The sequence below is a fragment of the Dermacentor albipictus genome, chromosome 1 (genome assembly GCF_038994185.2).
Source record: "Dermacentor albipictus isolate Rhodes 1998 colony chromosome 1, USDA_Dalb.pri_finalv2, whole genome shotgun sequence".
In the NCBI taxonomy this organism is placed as follows: domain Eukaryota; kingdom Metazoa; phylum Arthropoda; class Arachnida; order Ixodida; family Ixodidae; genus Dermacentor; species Dermacentor albipictus.
In genome coordinates, this window is record NC_091821.1 from 465,566,984 (window position 1) to 465,587,471 (window position 20,488).

The 20,488-nt window shown below is 45.1% G+C and overlaps 1 long non-coding RNA gene across 1 annotated transcript in view; it reads right to left on the reverse strand.

The window, feature by feature from the left end:
* The window catches only part of LOC135905634 (uncharacterized), a 30,222-nt gene extending 11,862 nt beyond the window's left edge, over positions 1-18,360 (reverse strand). The window contains exons 1-5 of the long non-coding RNA XR_010565435.1: positions 18,190-18,360; positions 7,136-7,186; positions 6,963-7,039; positions 2,878-2,950; positions 447-594 (exon numbers count right to left, since the gene is read on the reverse strand). This is a non-coding gene — a long non-coding RNA (uncharacterized lncRNA). The remainder of the gene's footprint in view (positions 1-446; positions 595-2,877; positions 2,951-6,962; positions 7,040-7,135; positions 7,187-18,189) is intronic.
* Between the last annotated feature and the right edge of the window lie 2,128 nt (positions 18,361-20,488).

A 20,488-nucleotide genomic window follows, 5' to 3' on the forward strand; every position in this document is an offset into this window, starting at 1 on the left:
CGTCAAACTTTCGGAAGTTGCGACCGAGGAGTTTAAGAAAGTAAGGTAAAATGGCCGAAAAGCATTTCCTCTTTAATCAAGACGAAGATGCGCTCCTGGGATGTCGTTGTTCGCGATATCAGAGCTCGTGCTTAGCCGGAAGCACCTGACTTTTCTCGATGTTCTGAGGCCTAAATAAATCGCCCCAAATGTATTTGATTTGGAGAAACCTGGCCAATTCCGCATAAGCACGAGCTGTGATCTCTGACACAGCGACCGCCCAGAAGCGCGTCTTCTTCATCACATATCCTACAAAACGAAACGCCAGCGATAAGTCGCGAAATTAAATAATCAGCAGAACAAAATAATTTCTGCCCGAACAAGATATATAACTGCTAAAGGTTTTTTTTTTCCGCAGCGCGAGTGATTATTCGACACGCAGGACTCCCGGCTTAAAAACTATTTACCAAAGCAGGGTGAGCAGACTGCAGGAGAGCCACGCCAGGGTGCTGGGACGGCTCTGCGTAAGCGTCTGGACAACGGCTCCGCAATGGCCACATCGGGCCGTAGTCGGCCATCGGCCGAGCTGGCAGTAGGGCACCGGTCCTTCGGTCTCTGGAACGGTGGGATGCCCAACCAATATGCAACAGAAAACACGCTACAGCATCAACGCCAACGGCAGCAGCAGCCAATTTTTATGTCCACTGCAGGACTACAGCCTATCCACTGAGCTGGCTGACTTTACTGAATCAATTGCTCCATAAACTGTACAGCTTAGTGTGACCGTTTTAGCTTTAGCGATGCGTGGCACAGATTCGTGCGCATTTGGCGTTTACTCGGGGTTGCTAATTTCTCTGAATACTTCTCCGAGCTCTCAATTCGGCAAGGGAGGCCCGTAAAAACTCACGGAGATCTTGAATAACACAAAAGTTCAGGATGCCTATATCGATGTTTCATCACAACATAATCGATATGTGCTACGGAAGTCATGGAAGAAAGCTTCGTAGTTTCATTACGAAAACGAAAGGCTCAGTCGCGATCATGCATCTGGCGTCATAATCGACGCGTTCGAGGCCATTTATGCTCCCAAATTACGCCTATAGTGCCGTCTTGCATGAACTCCGCAGCCGCGTCGGAGCAGTGTGAAACGACCAGGAGAATGCACCGTTATGGTTCCCGATATATGTGTATGTATAATCTAACTTAACTATTGCATTCCATATTACTATTAGTTACTACAATATTAGTGTTATAATTACAGTTGGTATAAATAGATTCATAGTTATTTTAGTTATCATGTAGTAACAATTAGCATGATTAAGCAGGTCGCGAAATAAATATTATGCAATCTTAACCTGCAGGCCCTTAAACACAGTGACCTTGTGTCAACTGCCTTAATGGCCGCCAGCAAGGCACAATGCATTGGCCCCACGTGACCTCGTTCGATGTCTACGGCGCCTACAAAACTGACAAGTAAGTTATTCTGTGAAAAATAAAAGTACTGACTCTGCCTTACATGCTACCAGACGCAGCATTCTATGCATAAGCCAATTGCTTGCTACGAGAGCGCATTTCTATGTAGCGACGCATAATGCACGCCATGAAGGCTCAATTATTCAGGGACTATATTGAAAAACTGGAGTATTTCAATATTCCCAGTTAGCGTATCTCCGTGTTTCCCAGTGCATTTAGTGGGAAAAATTGGTCAGAAAAGACAGAGCGGCCGATGTCTCTTTCTAAGAACCGTACCATTTTGTTAATAAGTGTGCATATTTACATGAACGGCTAACAGCCAAAGTGTTTTCATAAGCGGTTGCTTGTGGCGCGTCCTTACCACAGACGTGTAAACAACAACATATCGCCAGTGGTTCCTGCTGCAAGTTGCAGCTGCATAATGTGCGCTGTAAGCCGCGGTATATTTGCGTTATTTGTGATGCTTATGCGGAGATGCATGACATCTGCGTGTGGTGTTGGGAAAATACCTTGCTTCAGAAGTGGATAGTGGGGCGATGTTTTGGGGGGGCTGCAAGTGATCGCTCGGGACACGACAGAAGCTTAGATCAGCTTCGCCCTTTATCAGTAGTAAGCGGCATGCGAGAAAGCCGTACACAGGGACTGTAAAATTACGATGACGTGACAGGCATGAGCGCCACCACGAGCTATCTCCCATGCGCGCCATATCTAAATTTCGGGGTTTTGGTTCTCTGGCTTGCATTCCGTTCGCACGACCGCAGCTCCCGCAATTTCTGTGGGTGTATACGAAGCAATAGAGCCACCTATTGTAGACTGCCCTGCTTCTTCCTGTTGGACCAAAGCATAAAGAGAAAAAAAAAGGCCGCGTTTTTTACACTGCAAACAGGCGTAGCTAATATTCTTGTTGGGAATATGAAGAATACATGGAATTCAGCATGTCATGTTGTCATGTAGTGCGTAGAACAAGGTTGCATGTGTTCCATTGCAGTGTCGAGTAAAGGGATGTGCAGTCGACGACAGCCGAGGCTTATAGGTAGTGTAGTGAGAGTAGGAAGTATGCAAGCGTAGTATTGAGTTGGCTAACGTCAGGTACGAGTAACTGGAAGTAGGAGAAATGGGGGTAGGCTTTCGTCTTACAGTGGACATGATATAGAACTCGCTGCTTGGCTAGTAGGTGCATAACGGTGAGTAATTATATTATTGCGCGAAACAGCTACCACCACAAAAGAAAGACGCGTGGTGTGTCTGCGTATTCTTTTTGCGGTCGACTGCATTGAGCAACGGTGTGCTATTTAACCAGAAGATATTGGCCACCGATGATTGCAACGAGGATAGGCGCTGTAGGCATGGGATCGATGGGCAACATTTGGAGGGATTACTATAAAAAGGAAGCACACGGCTCCAGAAATGTAAGAAAAATCGTACCTGACGGATGTAAATCACAGCCTCTGAACATTGTCGCTGAAGCTGAAGCTTGGCTGCGGACGCTTCCTGGAATCTATTTTATGAAAGAAATAGAGGACAAAGAAAAGTCTAGTGATTGATAAGAAGAGCAGATATTTTGGCCTGAAGTAGATTTCTGAGTAGTCAGCTAGTGAGCAACGGGGGAAGAGGGAGTGGAGCAGTGGTGTAGCCAGGGGAGAGGCGACACCAGGCACGCTCCCCCGACCGGCATTCCTGGGTTAGTATGCAGCCTGCCCACCCAGAACCCCCCCCCCCCACCTCCACTCCTCTCCCCGAGTTGGTGCCCACACCCACACACCTCCCAAAAAACTGGCTGCGCCACTGGAGAAGGGATAGAAAGTCTCTAAGAACGTACGGCTGATTGGTGACAACAAAGAAGGAGGGAAGGGGCTTACTTAAGTGGAAGCTTTAGCTCGGGCGCAATCCCGATGCCACCTGTTCAAATATATGTAAAACAGAAACTCTTTTCTGAGATAACAACTGGTCCGACTTTAATGAAACTTGCTGAATTTGACATCAAAAAGTTCAATTCTAGTGACTGTTGAGGCGAAATTTCTATTTAAGGGATAAATTTTTTAAAAGAATTTTTCACATATAGGTAGGTTTGAAGTACAAGAAGCGAGGTTTGAAAAAAAGAGAAGCAAGATTTTACAAATTGGCAGCCACTGCACCAAGAACAGATATCACAGTTCTGTAAACTGAATTGGTTTATATCTTAAATGAATTTGTCACATTGTTAACAAGGCTTTTGCAAAAGTCTTACGCGCATACTCGTGGTATATTTCGGAGGCATGCATAATACGTCAATTCTGTCCCCTTTAGATGTACTACTAGATGCAATTTACATAATTGTAATATTTTTTTTGTTGCTGAGGTACTCTTGTACACTGGATAGATTCGTTTTCTCAAAATGTGAGATTTTTGACAATATTTATTCGAAAATTGACAGCACAAATCTGAAATTTCATAGAAACAGTCACTATATTTTAACTTGTCATCTTAAGTGCAACTAACCTCATCAAATGTAGTGGAGTTGTTGCCGAGAAAAACGATTTATCCTTTTCCGTGTACTTAAGTAGGAGGCCCCGAGAAGCTTTGTTTAGGACGGAGGCTTCTATCTAAATAGACGAAGAAATTATTTTTCATCAGCAACTACCGCCCCGACTTTGAAGGAATTTGTTGAATTTCAATGAAAAAGTAAATATCTAGTGACTGTACGAAGCATATCTTTATTTATACCATCAATTATTTCTGAAAATGTTGGGAAAACAGCGAAATTTCAGACAGCTAGATTTTCAAGTTTATAACTCAGGAATGACAAATGATACCACAAGTCTGTAAACTGCACGTTATATAACATATAAAGCGAATAAACTTGATGTACTATACTCTGCTCTGAATTACACCACTAGTTTGAGAGTAGGGCTTTTGCAATAGTCTCGTAAATATTCTAACAATTTTATGTAAGCTGTAAGTTGAATATCATGTTTGTCCGTTTTAGATGCTCTCCAGTTTACAGAACTGCGATATCTGTTTTCGTTTGTATTTATAAACTTCTTGCTTCAAATATTGAAGCTTCCTACTTTTCAGTAATTTCTGTAAAAACTTCCAAGTCATAAAACCTAATGTCGCTTAATAGAGTCACTAGAATATAACTTTGTTTCTAAATGCGAAAGATTTAAATCATATTTGTCCGGCGGTTGTCGGATAAAAGCATTCCTTCGTCTTACATATTTGAATTTGGAAGACATACTTGTCTCCTGGCTAAAGCCTTGTTCTCTTAACGGCAAGGTCTGCTCATGGCCTAGAGTCTAGATCCTTACTTTAAAAAATATCGATAGCTACTTTAGTACGGACAACTTTAGGTAGGGCAAATGTAACTGCATGTAATGTCACCAAACGTCTTTCACGTACATCTACGTACATCAAAACCAAGATGACCAATATTCCACTGCGACCAATGCCTTTTCCAGAATTGAACACGAAAAAAAAAAACATTAATGAAGTGTTAGTAAAAATATATATACGCTCAAGAGCTCGTGGTCCCAAATCTCTCTCGTTCAGCCATCTCACTTGTCTGACACAACTTGTAAGCACTAATCGGAAAATTATGTTTTCTTTTCAAAAGGAATTAAGGGTTTTACCACGCCTAAGCTGTACTAGAGTGCTGTCTTGTGATTAGCCTTGACTTTTGAGAAAATGAAAAGCACCCAACTTTTTTTTAATCTGTTAGAGCTGCCACGGGCACTTCTGAACAGCACCTGTGGCATAGTTCTGAATGTGCTGTTTTAGAGACGATGGGAAGTCATTTACTATACAGCATGACTGTGAGTAGGGCACGTTCGGAGATGGCAACAGCGAATACAGCGTGACAAGAATGGGACACGGAAAGAAAAGGACAAAATAAAGCAAAGGTTACCGCGCTAAGCATAAGAGCACGAAGTGAGACACAAACGACATATACGGGTGCCAGCCTTACCGTATATTTTATCCCTGCGACACTGTTCTTTTTTTATTTCAACTTTTCATATCGACTAAAAATGAGACTATCAAGCAATGTCCGACGTCTTGTATTCTTAGGATATATGGGTGCTAGGGCACGCAAAGAGGGAATCCGCAGTCAGTGCTGCCCAATCCTCTATCTTCCTCGCATTTTGAGAAAAAGTTATATTGATGACATTTTAGCATATTTTAGTTTCATTAATTTTTTATCATTTTATTGACTCCGTATTTCTTCTGCATGAACAAATCTGTTCACAGTACTATTGTGTGTACACTGAAATCTACTACCAGTTAGACTTATAATGATTGATATTGATAAGTTTCTATTGTATTACAATGCACCTATATATTAGTAATGTGTTGTATGCCCACTACTTACGTAATATAGCCCCCGCCGAGCGGTCTTTGACAGATTAGAATGAAATGAATTGACGTTATCGAACAAAACTACCGCGTGAAAACTCAGAGGTCGTGATTTTGCGTACCCACTGAGCCAACGCAAGCATTAGCATAAACTCGAGCTGAACCGAAAGCTCGAACGCGAGCAGTCCTGAGGGCCTGGATGGGCCCGTCTGACTCTCCCCCCTCTAGGGCTCTGTACCGTATGTCGCACTACACGAGTCACGATCACATACAAAGCTCCGCCCCAGTCCGACAACGCTGCGCAGGCCAATCGTACAACTTCTGCGAGCGTTTATTACAAGCACTGCTTCAAAAGCTGCAAGCACTATTGCGTCCGATGCACAACTTGCTACCGCGTCGTCGCTCTGTTACGGCTTCCCGCTTATTGCGACTTTCGGAAGACAAAACGTATCAGGTCGCAAGAGAATATTTAAATGACGGCTCCCAGCATTTTAAGGGAAGCGGGCACAGGGACATGGCGACTGGGATAACTTACTATGGAATTCTCAGGCGCGAAGTTCTGTGGTACCCTCTCTAACGCTAACCTGTGGCCGGATACACTCCTCGGAAGATGTCACCGTCTTCAAATAACATAAACTAAGCGTAAATAGTGCTAAGGACATGTACAAACGTGAAGGCACATGGAAAGCGACAATTCTTGCCGTCGTCTCCACAGTACAACCTGTCGTTTCCAATGTGCTTTCACTTTTCTCCGTCTCCTTAACGCTGTTCCCCACCTGAATATGAATAACTAACCAACCGATGCTTTCAAGTCAAGCGTAAATTCAGCACGGAAGGCTTACGAATCGCAGTATTTTAAAAATATTGCTAACCTTGTCCATACCCTGAGCCCCACGGATTGTGGTATCCCGTTTTGCTGCATGTATACTAGTATATTGAAACAACACTGTGTTTAGCAAGACTTGTTCTTGGGTTAGTCGGTTCATGCTGAAAGAAATAACCACAGTGATATTATTTTAAACGCTGTACCGTGCGATTTCATTGGCTGTGGTCACAAACTCGTCGAATGTTCAACGTTTTCTTACACGTCTTGGTCTGAGTTCTGAAGCCGAATATACGTGTCATCAAAATGTAATGACTATATTTTTTTGCCATTTCAATCTGAATTCGCTTTGACTTACCTTGCGCTAGGTAATTCGCATAGTTGAGCTGGTTCCGTTGGCAGGATCTTGTGCTAGCTGATGCGTCGCTTAGGACCCTGGAAACGAGGCGCATTGTGTAACGTAGGCTTTACAGCTTTGTAGACTATTCAAAGCATGTAGTCTTAAAATGACTAATACTGAGCGGTACCCACGTTAGGCCCATGAATGTCCCGTATCGCACCAGTAGTCCTCAACAACAGATCCTGAAAGAAATGTAAATATTTACTTTCTCACCGTCGTTTCCTATACATCTTTTATGCAATGCGATAAGGAAATTATGAACGCAAGTTATCCAATGCAGCACAACTTTCATTCTATGATATAGGTTATTCTCTGGCTTCATATGTGCAAGGTCAAGTCCAACCAAGCTTCACACACACGAATCGTATATATGACGTATTCTTGGCTAGACATCTCGATCTCGGCGTCAGTGCTCCAGTTCAGGAAGAGCGGTCAACACGTCCTCTCCCCCTCTCTCTCTCTCTCTCTCTTTATATATATATATATATATATATATATATATATATATATATATATATAAAGAGAGCATAAGTTCATAAGTATATATATATATATATATATACGTATATATATATATATAAGTATATATATATAGTATATATATACTTATATATATATAATATATATATATATATTATAATATTATATATATTATATATATATTATAATATTATATTATATATTATATATTATTATTATTACAATATATATATATATATATATATATATATAGAGTGGGCACGGGAGAGCAGCGACGATGTTGTTGCTCAAAATCCCCTTCTGCTTTCATATGCAGTTCATCGCCTTATTCTTCGGATGGCTATCCGCGCCTGCGCTTGGACCAACTTCCCCTGCATCGACGCCGTTGCCGTTATCATCACCGCTCTTGATACCTTCGGCGACAGCGAGCGATTATGTCCAGTACGAGCTTTGCCCTGGTGCCACCTCCCCATCATGGTCAAGCACGGCATCAGCATTGCCACCGACAGCATTTTACCGCCAGGATTTAAAGGACTTGCATCGGCTTTCCGCCTTCAGTGGGCACGGGAGAGCAGCGACGATGTTGTTGCTCAAAATCCCCTTCTGCTTTCATATGCAGTTCATCGCCTTATTCTTCGGATGGCTATCCGCGCCTGCGCTTGGACCAACTTCCCCTGCATCGACGCCGTTGCCGTTATCATCACCGCTCTTGATACCTTCGGCGACAGCGAGCGATTATGTCCAGTACGAGCTTTGCCCTGGTGCCACCTCCCCATCATGGTCAAGCACGGCATCAGCATTGCCACCGACAGCATTTTACCGCCAGGATTTAAAGGACTTGCATCGGCTTTCCGCCTTCAGTGGGCACGGGAGAGCAGCGACGATGTTGTTGCTCAAAATCCCCTTCTGCTTTCATATGCAGGTTGGTGCAGCCCCATGTCTTCATTGTAAACGTTCAAGCAACCGATGTCTCTTGCTCTTCCCGTGCCCAAGTGTTGTTTGTGATACTTTGAATGACTGTATATTTGTCGTTAAACTTCTGATGCTAAGCGGTGACGTAGAACAAAACCCTGGTCCTCCCCAGCCTGACCCTAGCAAAGCGCACAAGGAACTGCTTGACGCCATTACTGCCTTGTCGACAAAATTTGACAAGCGTCATGCGGAAGTAATGGAATCCTTGGCCGAGTTAAAGGAAAACCAAGGGGCACTTACGCAAAAAGTTTCAGATCTTACAGAAAGATTGGTAACTTTAGAATCTGTTGTTGAATCTATTGAAGATGCGTCGGCGCCAACTGAAATTAACCGCCTTGTTCATGAAACTGTTAGGACTAAAGGTGCCGTACTCAACTCAAGGCTAGACGAATTGGAAGATCGGCCTCGAAGGGACAATTTATTATTTTATGGCATAGCTGACAATGCTAACGAGACGTGGGCACAGTCCGAAGACTGTATTAAAGGTCTACTGTCGCGTCATCTAAGCTTGAACATTACTGATAATATGATCGACAGAGCGCACAGGCTGGGTTCCTTTGTGCAACTAAAGACACGCCCAGTTATCGTCAAGTTTGCGTCCTTTAAAACCAAAGAGCTTGTTCTTTCTCAGAAAGCGAAGCTGAAAACAGCTGGCATCTCTGTAGGCGAAGACTTCTGCAGATCAACACGCTTGTCACGAAAAAAAATTAATTGAATATGGAAAATCTAGCGGTCAACCTTTTTCACTGCGCTTTAACAAACTTATCATCAACAAAAAGCGCTACATCTACTGCGCATCCACAGATAACGTTTGTGAAGTTGACTCCCCTCGTGAGTCACATGGTAATCGCAACCCACCCTTAAACAATGCTGGCAATTCGTCTGCGTAGCTATCTTCCCGCCATGCAAATGATGTGTCTCTTCTTTTTACCAATGTACGTAGTGTGCTCAACAAGCGAGCAGCGCTCTCGGCTCATATTGATTCATGTTCCGCTGATATTGTTATTCTATCCGAAACATGGCTTTCTGCAAAAGTTCAAAGCAGTGAAATCTTTGACTGTGAAAAGAAATACGCTATTTATCGATATGACCGCGATGTTCGTATCGGTGGGGGTGTCTTGATCGCTGTCAATGAAGAGCTTCCTTCCTCAAGTGTCCCAGTCGTGTCAGCTTTAGAAGTGGTGTGCGTGCGTATTACCATTGACAATAGGGATTGCATTTTTTGCGTGTGTTACAGACCCCCAACTGCACCCCGTTCTTTCTGTGACGAACTTCATGACGTCTTAAATAATATAGTTACGCGATACCCCACGTTGCCTCTTTTTCTGTTAGGAGATTTCAACCTTCCAAACATATCATGGCACAGTGGTAACGCCACTATCACAAAAAATTCTTCGGAATGCGCACAGTTTCTTGGTGTTTGTTCGGATTTCAACCTCTCACAACTTGTTGATGAACCTACTCGTACTACTTCAGTTTCCGCTAATATCCTTGATCTCGTTTTCATGACTACACCTGATCTGGTTTCTAAACTTACATATATCCCTGGTTTAAGTGACCACTTGATTATTCATTTCACTTTGCGTGCCCATGTTTCTACTAAAAAGAGCTTTAAGGTTGTTCGCGATTACAAGCACGCCGATACGGCTTCTATCACGGCAGAAATGGAATCATTCACAGCCGCTTACATCCTCGGTTTCGACGAACGCTCAGTTGAGGATAACTGGCAACTTTTCAAAAATAAACTACTATCTTTAATTGACAGTTATATACCTCAACGAAAGATACCCTCAAACACTAGATCACCATGGTTTAACAACTCTCTTAAACGCCTGCGCAACAAAAAGAAACGGTTATTCCGCCGGGCTAAGCAATCAAACCTCCCCGCTCATTGGTCAACGTACCGTGAAGTGGAAACTGAGTACATCCAAGTGTCTAGTAACGCCAAAACTACCTTCTTGAATGTTACACTGCCCTCCTTTCTTCAAACGAGTCCGCGCAAGTTTTGGAGTGTTGTTAATGGCACTAAAACAAACATTGTACTCTTAACTTACCCTGACGGCACCAGTGTTCCATCTGATCAATGTTGCAGCGTTTTGAATGAGGCGTTTGTCTCTTTCCTTAATGCCAATATCACCGTCGATTTACCGAGTGCACCAAGTTCAAACTTCCCTGTGATGGATCCCATAATAATTGACTGGGTTGGCATTAGCCGGCTAATCAATAATCTGCAGATTTCGTCTGCCAGTGGGCCTGATAATATTAATTCAAAAATATTGAAATGCACTGAGGTGTTTTCATCTGTTATTCTTTCTAAAATTTTTGCGCAGTCGTTGCAGTATTCTTCGCTCCCGCGTGACTGGAAGAAAGGAAAGGTGGTTCCAGTCCCAAAATCAGGCAATGCGCATGCTCCCGAGAACTACCGTCCCATTTCATTGACAAGCATCTCATGCAAACTTTTGGAACACATCATTTACTCTCATCTTGTTGAATTTTTGGAAACCAATTCATTTTTTTCATTCCTGTCAACATGGCTTCAGAAAAATGTACTCGTGCGAAACCCAACTAGCTTGCTTTACTAATGATCTTTTTGCTGCATCTGACAATAACTTTGATGTTGACTGTATTTTCTTGGACTATGCTAAGGCCTTTGATACCGTAACACACGATCTACTAAACCTTAAACTCGATCAGCTTAACATTGATCCTTTAGTATTAGCCTGGATTAAGGACTTCCTTTCCAATCGAACTCAGTACGTAACTGCCAATAACGCTTCCTCTGCTTTTTCATCAGTTACATCAGGGGTCCCGCAGGGATCCGTCCTCGGGCCTCTGCTCTTTTTAATTTATATTAACGATCTCCCTGATTGCGTGAAATCGTCTTCCATTAACCTATTTGCTGATGACTGCGTAATATATCATAGGATTAGTGACCCCGCCGATTCCACTAAACTACAAGAAGACCTTAACAATTTATCTAAATGGTGCAATGCGTGGAACATGAAACTAAACGTAAATAAATGTAAATATATGCGCATATCACGCCGCTCTAACAATACTGACACACGCATGTACTTTCTGACTAGCGCTCCTCTCAGTCAAGTTAATTTTTACAAGTATCTCGGCCTTTACATCACTCACGATCTATCATGGCACAAGCATGTTGAATTTATAACTTCTAACGCTAATCGCACACCAGGCTACCTACGCAGAAACTTTTACGCGGTTCCTGCATCTTTAAACTGACGCTTTACAAAACACTCGTTCGATCAAAATTAGAGTATGCCTCGGCCATCTGGGATCCCCCTCAAATATCACTAACCCTCTCCCTCGAAGCCATTCAGAACCGCGCGTGCCGCTTTATTCTATCTAATTACTCTCGTCATGCTAGCGTAACACTCATGAAGCAAACCCTTAACATACCGGAACTTTCAGTACGTCGTGCATACAGTCGCCTCTGCCTTTTCCACAAGATTTACCACAACCCGGTATTAAAAGCAAAATTTCTTACTCGTCCTTCCTACTTTTCATCCCGCAGCGATCACCTTCATAAAGTTTTCGTGCCATCTTGTCGCACGAACGCGTACTATTACTCTTTTATACCTCGCACCTGCAATGACTGGAACCACCTCCCCGCCTCGGTCGCTACTATTATAGACTCATCGGGGTTCAAGACTGCTGTTCTCCATGCCATCTAACAAATGTTTTATTCATTCATCTGCATTTTTTCTATGTATATGTACCACTCCTTTCTGTAGCGCCTATGGGCCTTGAAAGTATTTAAAATAAATAAATAAATAAATAAATAAATATATATATATATATATATATATATATATATATATATACATAGTGTAAGCGGTGACGTAGAGGTAGAACACCCGCCTCGCGTGCAAGAGGTCCGTGGTTCGAATCCCAGTGCCGGCAATTTTCCTCCGGATTAAAAAAAAAATCCGCGTGTTGATAAAATTGCACAAACAGGCCTGGAGTGTGGCCTGACCCCGGTGACCAGAACCAGTAACGCACTCCCTCACCAGAGCAGGATTGGCCAACCTGGAGCAGTACTTGGCCACAACCTCCTATATGAACACGACAATCAAACCCCGGCCCTCAGTCCCCAATAGCTGCGAAGCAACTGACCATGGCGGCGGTCAGAACTGCGACGCAGCAGAGGGTGCTAAGCATCGCTAGCTCCGGACAGACCGCCATTGGAATATGAACCTGGCAACGCTTAACGCTAGAGTGTTATCTAGTGAGGCGAGTCTACAGTGGTATTAGAGGGCAGTAAATGGGATATAATAGGGCTCAGCGAAGCTAGGAGGCCAAAAGAAGCATATACAGTGCTAAAAAGCGGGCACGTCCTGTGCTACCGAGGCTTAGCGGAGAGAAGAGAACCAGGAGTCGGATTATATAGCTGGTAACATACAGGAATTCTATAGCATTAACGAGAGGGGGGCAGGTCTTGTTGTGAAACTATGAAGACGTGGAAACGCGATGGGTAGAGTGAAAACTAATGGGCGACTTTAATGCCAAGGTAGGCAAGAGGCAGGCTGGAGACAGTACTAGTGCAGTACAGTACTAGTGGCACCCACGATGATAATGGAAGAGAAAATAGTCAGGAGGAATTCGAAATGCCAAAGGTAACGCCGGAAGAAGTAAAGAAAGCCTTGGGAGATAAGCAAAGGGGGAAGGCAGCTGGGGAGGATCAAGTAACAGCAGATTTGTTGAAGGATGGTGGACAGATTGTTCTAGAAAAACTGGCCACCCTGTATACGCAATGCCTCATGACCTCGAGCGTACCGGAATCTTGGAAGAACGCTAACATAATCCTAATCCATAAGAAAGGGGACGCCAAAGACTTCAAAAATTACAGACCGATCAGCTTACTGTCCGTTGCCAAAAAACTATTTACTAAGGTAATCGCAAATAGAATCAGGAACACCTTAGACTTCTGTCAAGCAAAGGACCAGGCAGGATTCCGTAAAGGCTACTCAGCAATAGATCATATTCACACTATCAATCAGGTGATAGAGAAATGTGCGGAATATAACCAACCCTTATATATAGCTTTCATTGATTACGAGAAAGCGTTTGATTCTGTCGAAACCTCAGCAGTCATGGAGGCAGTACGGAATCAGTGTGTAGACGAGCCGTATGTAAAAATACTGAAAGATATCTATAGCGGCTCCACAACCACCGTAGTCCTCCATAAAGCAAGCAACAAAATCCCAATAAAGAAAGGCGTCAGGCAGGGAGATACGAACTCTCCAATGCTATTCACAGCGTGTTTACAGGAGGTATTCAGAGAACTGGATTGGGAAGAATTGGGGATAAAAGTTAATGGAGAATACCTTAGTAACTTGCGATTCGCTGATGATATTGCCTTGCTTAGTAACTCAGGGGACCAATTGCAATGCATGCTCACTGACCTGGAGAGGCAAAGCGAAAGGGTGGGTCTAAAGATTATACTGCATAAAATAAAGTAATGTTTAACAGTCTCGGAAGAGAACAGCAATTTACAATAGGCAGTGAGGCACTGAAAGTCGTAAGGGAATACATCTACTTAGGGCAGAAAGTGACGGCGGATCCGGATCATGAGACGGAAATAATCAGAAGAATAAGAATGGGCTGGGGTGCGTTTGGCAGGCATTCTCAGATCATGAACAGCAGGTTGCCATTATCCCTCAAGAGGGAAGTATATAATAGCTGTGTCTTACCAGTACTCACCTACGGGGCAGAAACCTGGAGGCTTACGAAAAGGGTTCTACTTAAATTGAGGACGACGCAACGAGCTATGGAAAGAAGAATGATAGGTGTAACGTTAAGGGATAAGAAAAGAGCAGATTTGGTGAGGGAACAAATGCGAGTTAATGACATCTTAGTTGAAATCAAGATAAAGAAGTGGGCATGTGCAGGACATGTAATGAGGAGGGAAGATAGCCGATGGTCATTAAGGGTTACGGACAGGATCCCAAGGGAAGGGAAGCGTAACAGGGGGCGGCAGAAAGTTAGGTGGGCGGATGAGATTAAGAAGTGTGCAGGGAAGGCATGGCCACAATTAGTACATGACCGGGGTTGTTGGAGAAGTATGGGAGAGGCCTTTGCCCTGTAGTGGGCGTAATCAGGCTGATGATATATATATATATATATATATATATAGAGTCGGTGGTCGCGTGAAAGACTCTCGGTCGGGATTACGATGCAGTTATTGCGCGACTTCATATGGGCGCGCCGACACCGGTTGGTGCAACGCCGGTAATACGCCTGAAATAAGTTCCATGGCGTTGCCTTCATTATGTCCTACTTTGGGCTGCGTGCCGCGCTGTTTACTCAATTATGCGTAAGGGTTCTGCCGAAATGTGCATGGTCGGAGAATTTTTTTCCTTCGTAATGCCACAGATACCGAACAGAGTTCTGCATCATGTGCCGTAACAAAAAGGACTTTAGGAAGAGAGTGTATACATTGCCGAAAGAATAAACAACGCGAACTCCGGCAGACGTCCGTCTCGTCAAGGTCGGAACTTGCGCGGGACAAACAAAAATTGGCTGGTTTAGTCGAAAGGCGCAGCATTGAGAACCACAGCGATGTTTATCGTTGCGCTTAAACTCTTCGTTCAACTACATGCGGGTGCGACATATTGGCGCGACGCAGCATGCATGCCAAGTACTGCTGGGCAGAGTGAACAGCGCTTTTGCAGCTACGAAGTGTCTCATACCGCGGGCGTGGTTAATAGGAGTGCCGCAATCGCATCCCTGTGGTGGACGAGATGAGAATAAATGATGCTGATAAAAAACTTTTTTATTGAATAACAAAAAAGAGCTTGGGTCACAGCGACATTAGTCAGGTCCCTGGTCCGGGACACCGTTGGCAAAAGCTGCTGCCCGTGGTCTTTCAACAAGGGCTCGTTGCTCCTCGAGATCCGAGCTGGACAGGGGCCGCCACCCAGCCACTGTCCTGCGCACTGTAAACAGCGCCCTGGCAGCTGCCAGGCGTCCCACAACGCTGGCATGATGACAAATGCCACCAGTACGTGGCCGCTGCAGGCCAACATTACTTAATGAAGGTAGCACCATCCTTTGAAGATTGCCGCCGTCCTCCTCCCCGGCGCTTTCCGTCGACGCTCGGTCCTCCCATTGGACGAACGCCGTCACGCGTTGCTTGCTTGTTTTTGCTTCCATCGGCATAGCGGTGCCAGACATTGCGTACGGCGTACGCACAAGCGATGAGGGGCGTTATGCAGACGCGAAGTTTCGCGCCTCCTTGGTGCTTTACTAGCGTAGTTCCGTGTTCGCGATGCCGCCTTGCTCTGCCGCCAGGTGCACCACACGTGAAACGGGCCGCGAGCGACTCTTCCGGACTATATTCATATCTATGCTATATCTGCGAAGCGAGACCCGGCGCAGAGGAAGGTTTGGCTTCAAAGAATCAGCCGAACTGATTTCAACCCAATGCAATGGCCCCGGCTGTGTGAGGTAAACGAGCCATTCTTCGCTCATCACTAATCTCACATGCTTCCACTTGTACACGGATGCGTTAGTTTTTTGCTCTCTTAAGTGCCGCATGTTCGCAATGCGTTTATTTGCAACTTTTGTGCCCGACTTCAATCATATCGTCTTCAAACGCATGTGTTTTTTGTCGACTCAGTCATACATTTCATTGCGCAGTCGTTCTTTGGCCTCAGTGTATCCGGCACCTTTTGAGTGTATCGCCGTACGTAACTAAGCAGTCACGGTGCGGCGACCATAAATTGAAAGCGATCTGCGATGCCCAAAAAGAGCAGAGACTGCTTATAGAGGTTCACGCTTTGTGTTCTCATTAGCGCTACAGAGAGTAGTGAGAGCCCGTGTCTTGAAAAGCGATCTGCGGAAGTGGCCGAGCGCGGCGTTGCTGAGGCGCCGCTGAAGCGATGTGTTCTCGCCGCTTCGTTGGCACTGATCCGCTGCAGAGCCGATCGGGCGGAACGTGACATTGCATCCACGTGACTTCCTCGCTTTTCCAGCCAAACGCACTGCCCCGTCTTCGGATACACCCTCTAATCCTAACGCCCCTAAATACCTAATCCTCCACTTCCAAGCCGCACATCTCCCGTGACATCACGGTGGCGGCGACGAGAGAACGCCTCGAGCGTCCGTAAATTGCTAGCGCAATAAAATGAAGATGTTTTCCCTACTATCTGCTGAAAATAAAATATAATTGCGAGTAACGCCTGTCCTTTGTGTTCGTCGTCCTATTGTTCCCGTATAGAGTGCTATTTTATATTCATATTTATATATTTTTAATGAATATTATTGAGCCAGAATACCTCATCCACGCAGAGGATCACTTCGACTCAATACGTATAACGACGGTTCTGAGATCGGCAACAAAATTATAGCATGTGTTTGTTTCATTGCGTGGCATCATTTGGTTCTTTCGTCATTGCCATTTAATGATGCTTTCCTTAGCGTGTGCATTCGCAATCGGTTTCAGTTAACATGCGCCGCTGCTATGGAGCTGTATGTTAAAGGGAAGCTGAAAGGTTTTCCAGAAAAAAATGAGTGGACATCTGTACATAATGGTTTTCAACCCTCCGAATTCGAATATCGTATCGAAATTGAGCGAAAGAAAGCGCAAATATATTTTATTTCGACGAAAAGCGCAGCAGCGGACACGCCCAGCTCGTGCGTCTCGTTTCCGCCTGTGATTGGTCGGTGCGCCTCGTGACGTCAACTCTAGTAACCGACCGCTGCCGCTACACATGAAGCGCTGTGCCAGGTAGTTTGGTGCTGTCTTTCTGAGACGGTAATGGAAAATTTAGAGAGACTGCGTTTTTCTGAGGAGTTCGGTGTTACTCCCTACATGTACGAGCCGATTGCGAAGAGCCGGCCTCTCGAAGAAGCAAACGATGCTGGTGCGAGCAGTGCTTTCGACGCGAGTGAAAGCAAAGTCTTGGGATCTCCTCGTGTTGGAAATGCTCTTTGGTGAGTATGTCTTTTGCAAAGCGATCTAGTGATCTCGCCGATCTTTCGCCGATCTAGTGAGCTCGTTTCCGGTCAAACAACTGTAGTGTTGTGTTCCTGCATGCCTCCTCGTGGAACGTAAGCGGGGATGCGATCGTCGGCATTTGTGCGCTGTCCAAAGCTGTCGGCAATCTACAAAGACGGTTTAAACGCGTGAAAAGCTTCCCGGTTCATGCAGCACGTGTAGTGACCTTCATCTGTTGACTACCACTCACGTTGACTACCACTCACGTTGACTACCACGCACGTTGACTACCACGCACGTTGACTACCACGCACGTTTACCACCACTCTACATACACGCAGACGCACCAACAAAGGAATGCAGGGTCGATCGAAGCAGATTACGATGACACGCACGCAGAAACAAGCGCGGTCAGGCACGGTCGCGGACGCTGCGAAGGAACGAAACAGAGTTGACGTCACAACACCGCAGTTTCCGGTCTCCGCTCGCTCACTCAACGGAGGGCGGAGCTACAGCGCAATTTCAACCGACGATTACGTCGCTCCTAATTGAAAAAAAAACCAAATTTTACCTACATGGTTTATAAGGTTCCCGCATCCGTATATGAGCGTCTTATTGAATTCGACAGACTCTTTAGCATCCCTTTAATCTTGCTCTTTCACTCTTGATGTCATGGAAGTCATCGTATATTGCGCACCATCTGACAAGCGGTACCGCAGCTTCTCATACAGCAGACGCCACTTATATAGAATCACCATTCACGCTTACCTGAGCACCTTGGCTTCAATGTGTCGCTATTCATTCGAAGTGCCGCGAACGCATCTGGTGGATATTCGCGCTCGCAAGTTCATGACGAATGTCACATTTTGCTAGAACAATTTACGAAGAAAAAACGAATCGCACACAAGCGTGATGTAAACACACAAACGAATTTTGCATTTCTTCTTTCACTTCTTTAGTGAAAGCACATACAAGAAGGCGTGCGAATTTTGTTTAAGTCCCGCTAATAAACTCTCATATACACGTCCCATCTACGGCAAAACATCCATGGCATAGCGCACTGAAAATAACTAGTTTAGGGGTAAATGATTTAAAGCCTTTATTGGGAGTTAGGGCGCGCGAGACTGTGGCCTGTTTAGCAAAAGAAAGCGAGGAAAACGTGTCAGACAGGCATGAAATCCGTGTAGACGTCTTGCAACGCACATTCCTTCTTAAATTAAAATGTGTAGTCATTATATATTTTCCAAATTCCATCCGATTCTTGCCCAATCCGCGATAGTGCTGCGGGTATGTATATTATTTAGTATAAAATCCAACCAAACATCTGTTACCTTGCAGAATCGCAAACCTGTATTGAGCTTCTAACTAAACACTTCTCTTCACGAAAATCAGAAAGGTTTAGCCTTGCGCTACCGCTTTACCGTTTACAGATGCCGGTTCCGCCACCTGCCAGCTTCACACGTACTACAGATCGAGTGTACTGGTGTAGAGATAAGACACGGCTCGCTTGCGAAGTAATAAATTAAGAAGCTAATAAGAGATATTAATTAATTGAATATGTCATTTTGCAAGTAATGTCCTCATGTATGAATAATCCAGCGCAAGGACTACAATTATGTATTTGGCAGCAGGCGATTTTTAAACATTCTCGAAAGCTTTAAATTGCCCAGATATATATATATATATATATATATATATATATATATATATATAAATCAGACAAAGAGACAAAGCGTTTGTTACGCACTTGTTCCTCATATTAACAGCGGAGCTGTTATAAGTCGAGCCTTCGCCGTCCGTTATCACGCAGGAGGAAAGAGGGCAGAGCGCGTGCCTGGGGAGGGCGGACGGGAGGGGTATAGGAGCAGGTGTTTCGCCGGCGCGCGCCCTTTCGCCCCATGGATTCCGCTAGGCGATAGCGGCAGCGGGAGCCAGCATGAGGGCGGCAGCGCCGACGTCGCGCAAATCCCGAGCTTCGTGAGCTAGAAGTGCAAGCAAAGGGCCAGCGAAGGGAAGCCGCTACCGCCGAGGTTTGAGAACGGGAAGCGCAAGCCAAGCGCCGGTAGAGGCAAATAAGAACCCCCCCCCCCCGGCGGACAGGCGACACTCTGGTTCACATGTGTGGTCCTCAGAGAGGTCCCTTAGCCGGCTATTTCGGCACGTCTTGGCCGTTGGGCAAACGTCCGTTCTACGTCCCTTGCTTTTGCACAGTTTGTAGTACTGTCGCGTGGCTGATAAGGCAGACATGGCATTTCGCCACTGTAATAGCAGACGAAGCGTGGCACTATTGGTGCAGCGAACGTTATCATTGCGGTTTCAGACTTGCCATGCATCCGGGCTTGGACGATTGTCACTCCTTGCGTGCGCACTGGGAGATGACTTAGGAGTTCATCTTCCGAAGTTCCATGTTCGAGTCCGTGTACCACTCATTTATGGTATCCTTCATAGGTGGCTTGTAGGTTTGTTTAGTGTTTTTGAGCTCCAGTGTTTTGATCTTCACGATCTTCTTCGCCACTTGTTCGTAGGGGGCACTTGCAATGATTGTGTTTCACCCTTTGCGGAGGAGAAGCAGAAATTTGCCGCTCTTACAGGTCTCCAGGTCGCCGCTTGCACGTTCTATCGTTCGCCCAACTTTATAGATCTTAAATTATTTCACAACTAGCCCTGGCCTGGACCGCATTTTATGTCGTTTTCGGGTAGCAGCACCGCTCGCGTTCGCCGTCGGCCCCATGTAGACGCTACCCCGCGTTTCGCTCTCTCTTCCGCAGGCGCTCTGACCATAGATGCTCTGACATTGAAGCTGTTGCCCTCACCGCCACCTCGAGCACGGCTACGATCACAGGCTGCTCGCACTTGTTTTCTTAAACCTTTTCGCTCGCGCAACGGTAGTGCAAGTTGCCACTGACCGTTCTTGGCTTCGTCGTCTTCCCTTGCTGAGTCTTTCTCCTCGTTCTCGTCGTCGTCGCTGGTTGATTCCCCCTGTATCATCACCTCGTCAGGTCACAGGAAGTCTTCCATGCAGCGTCCGCCGCAGACAGTGAATAGTGAATATTCGCTGTTAGGACTC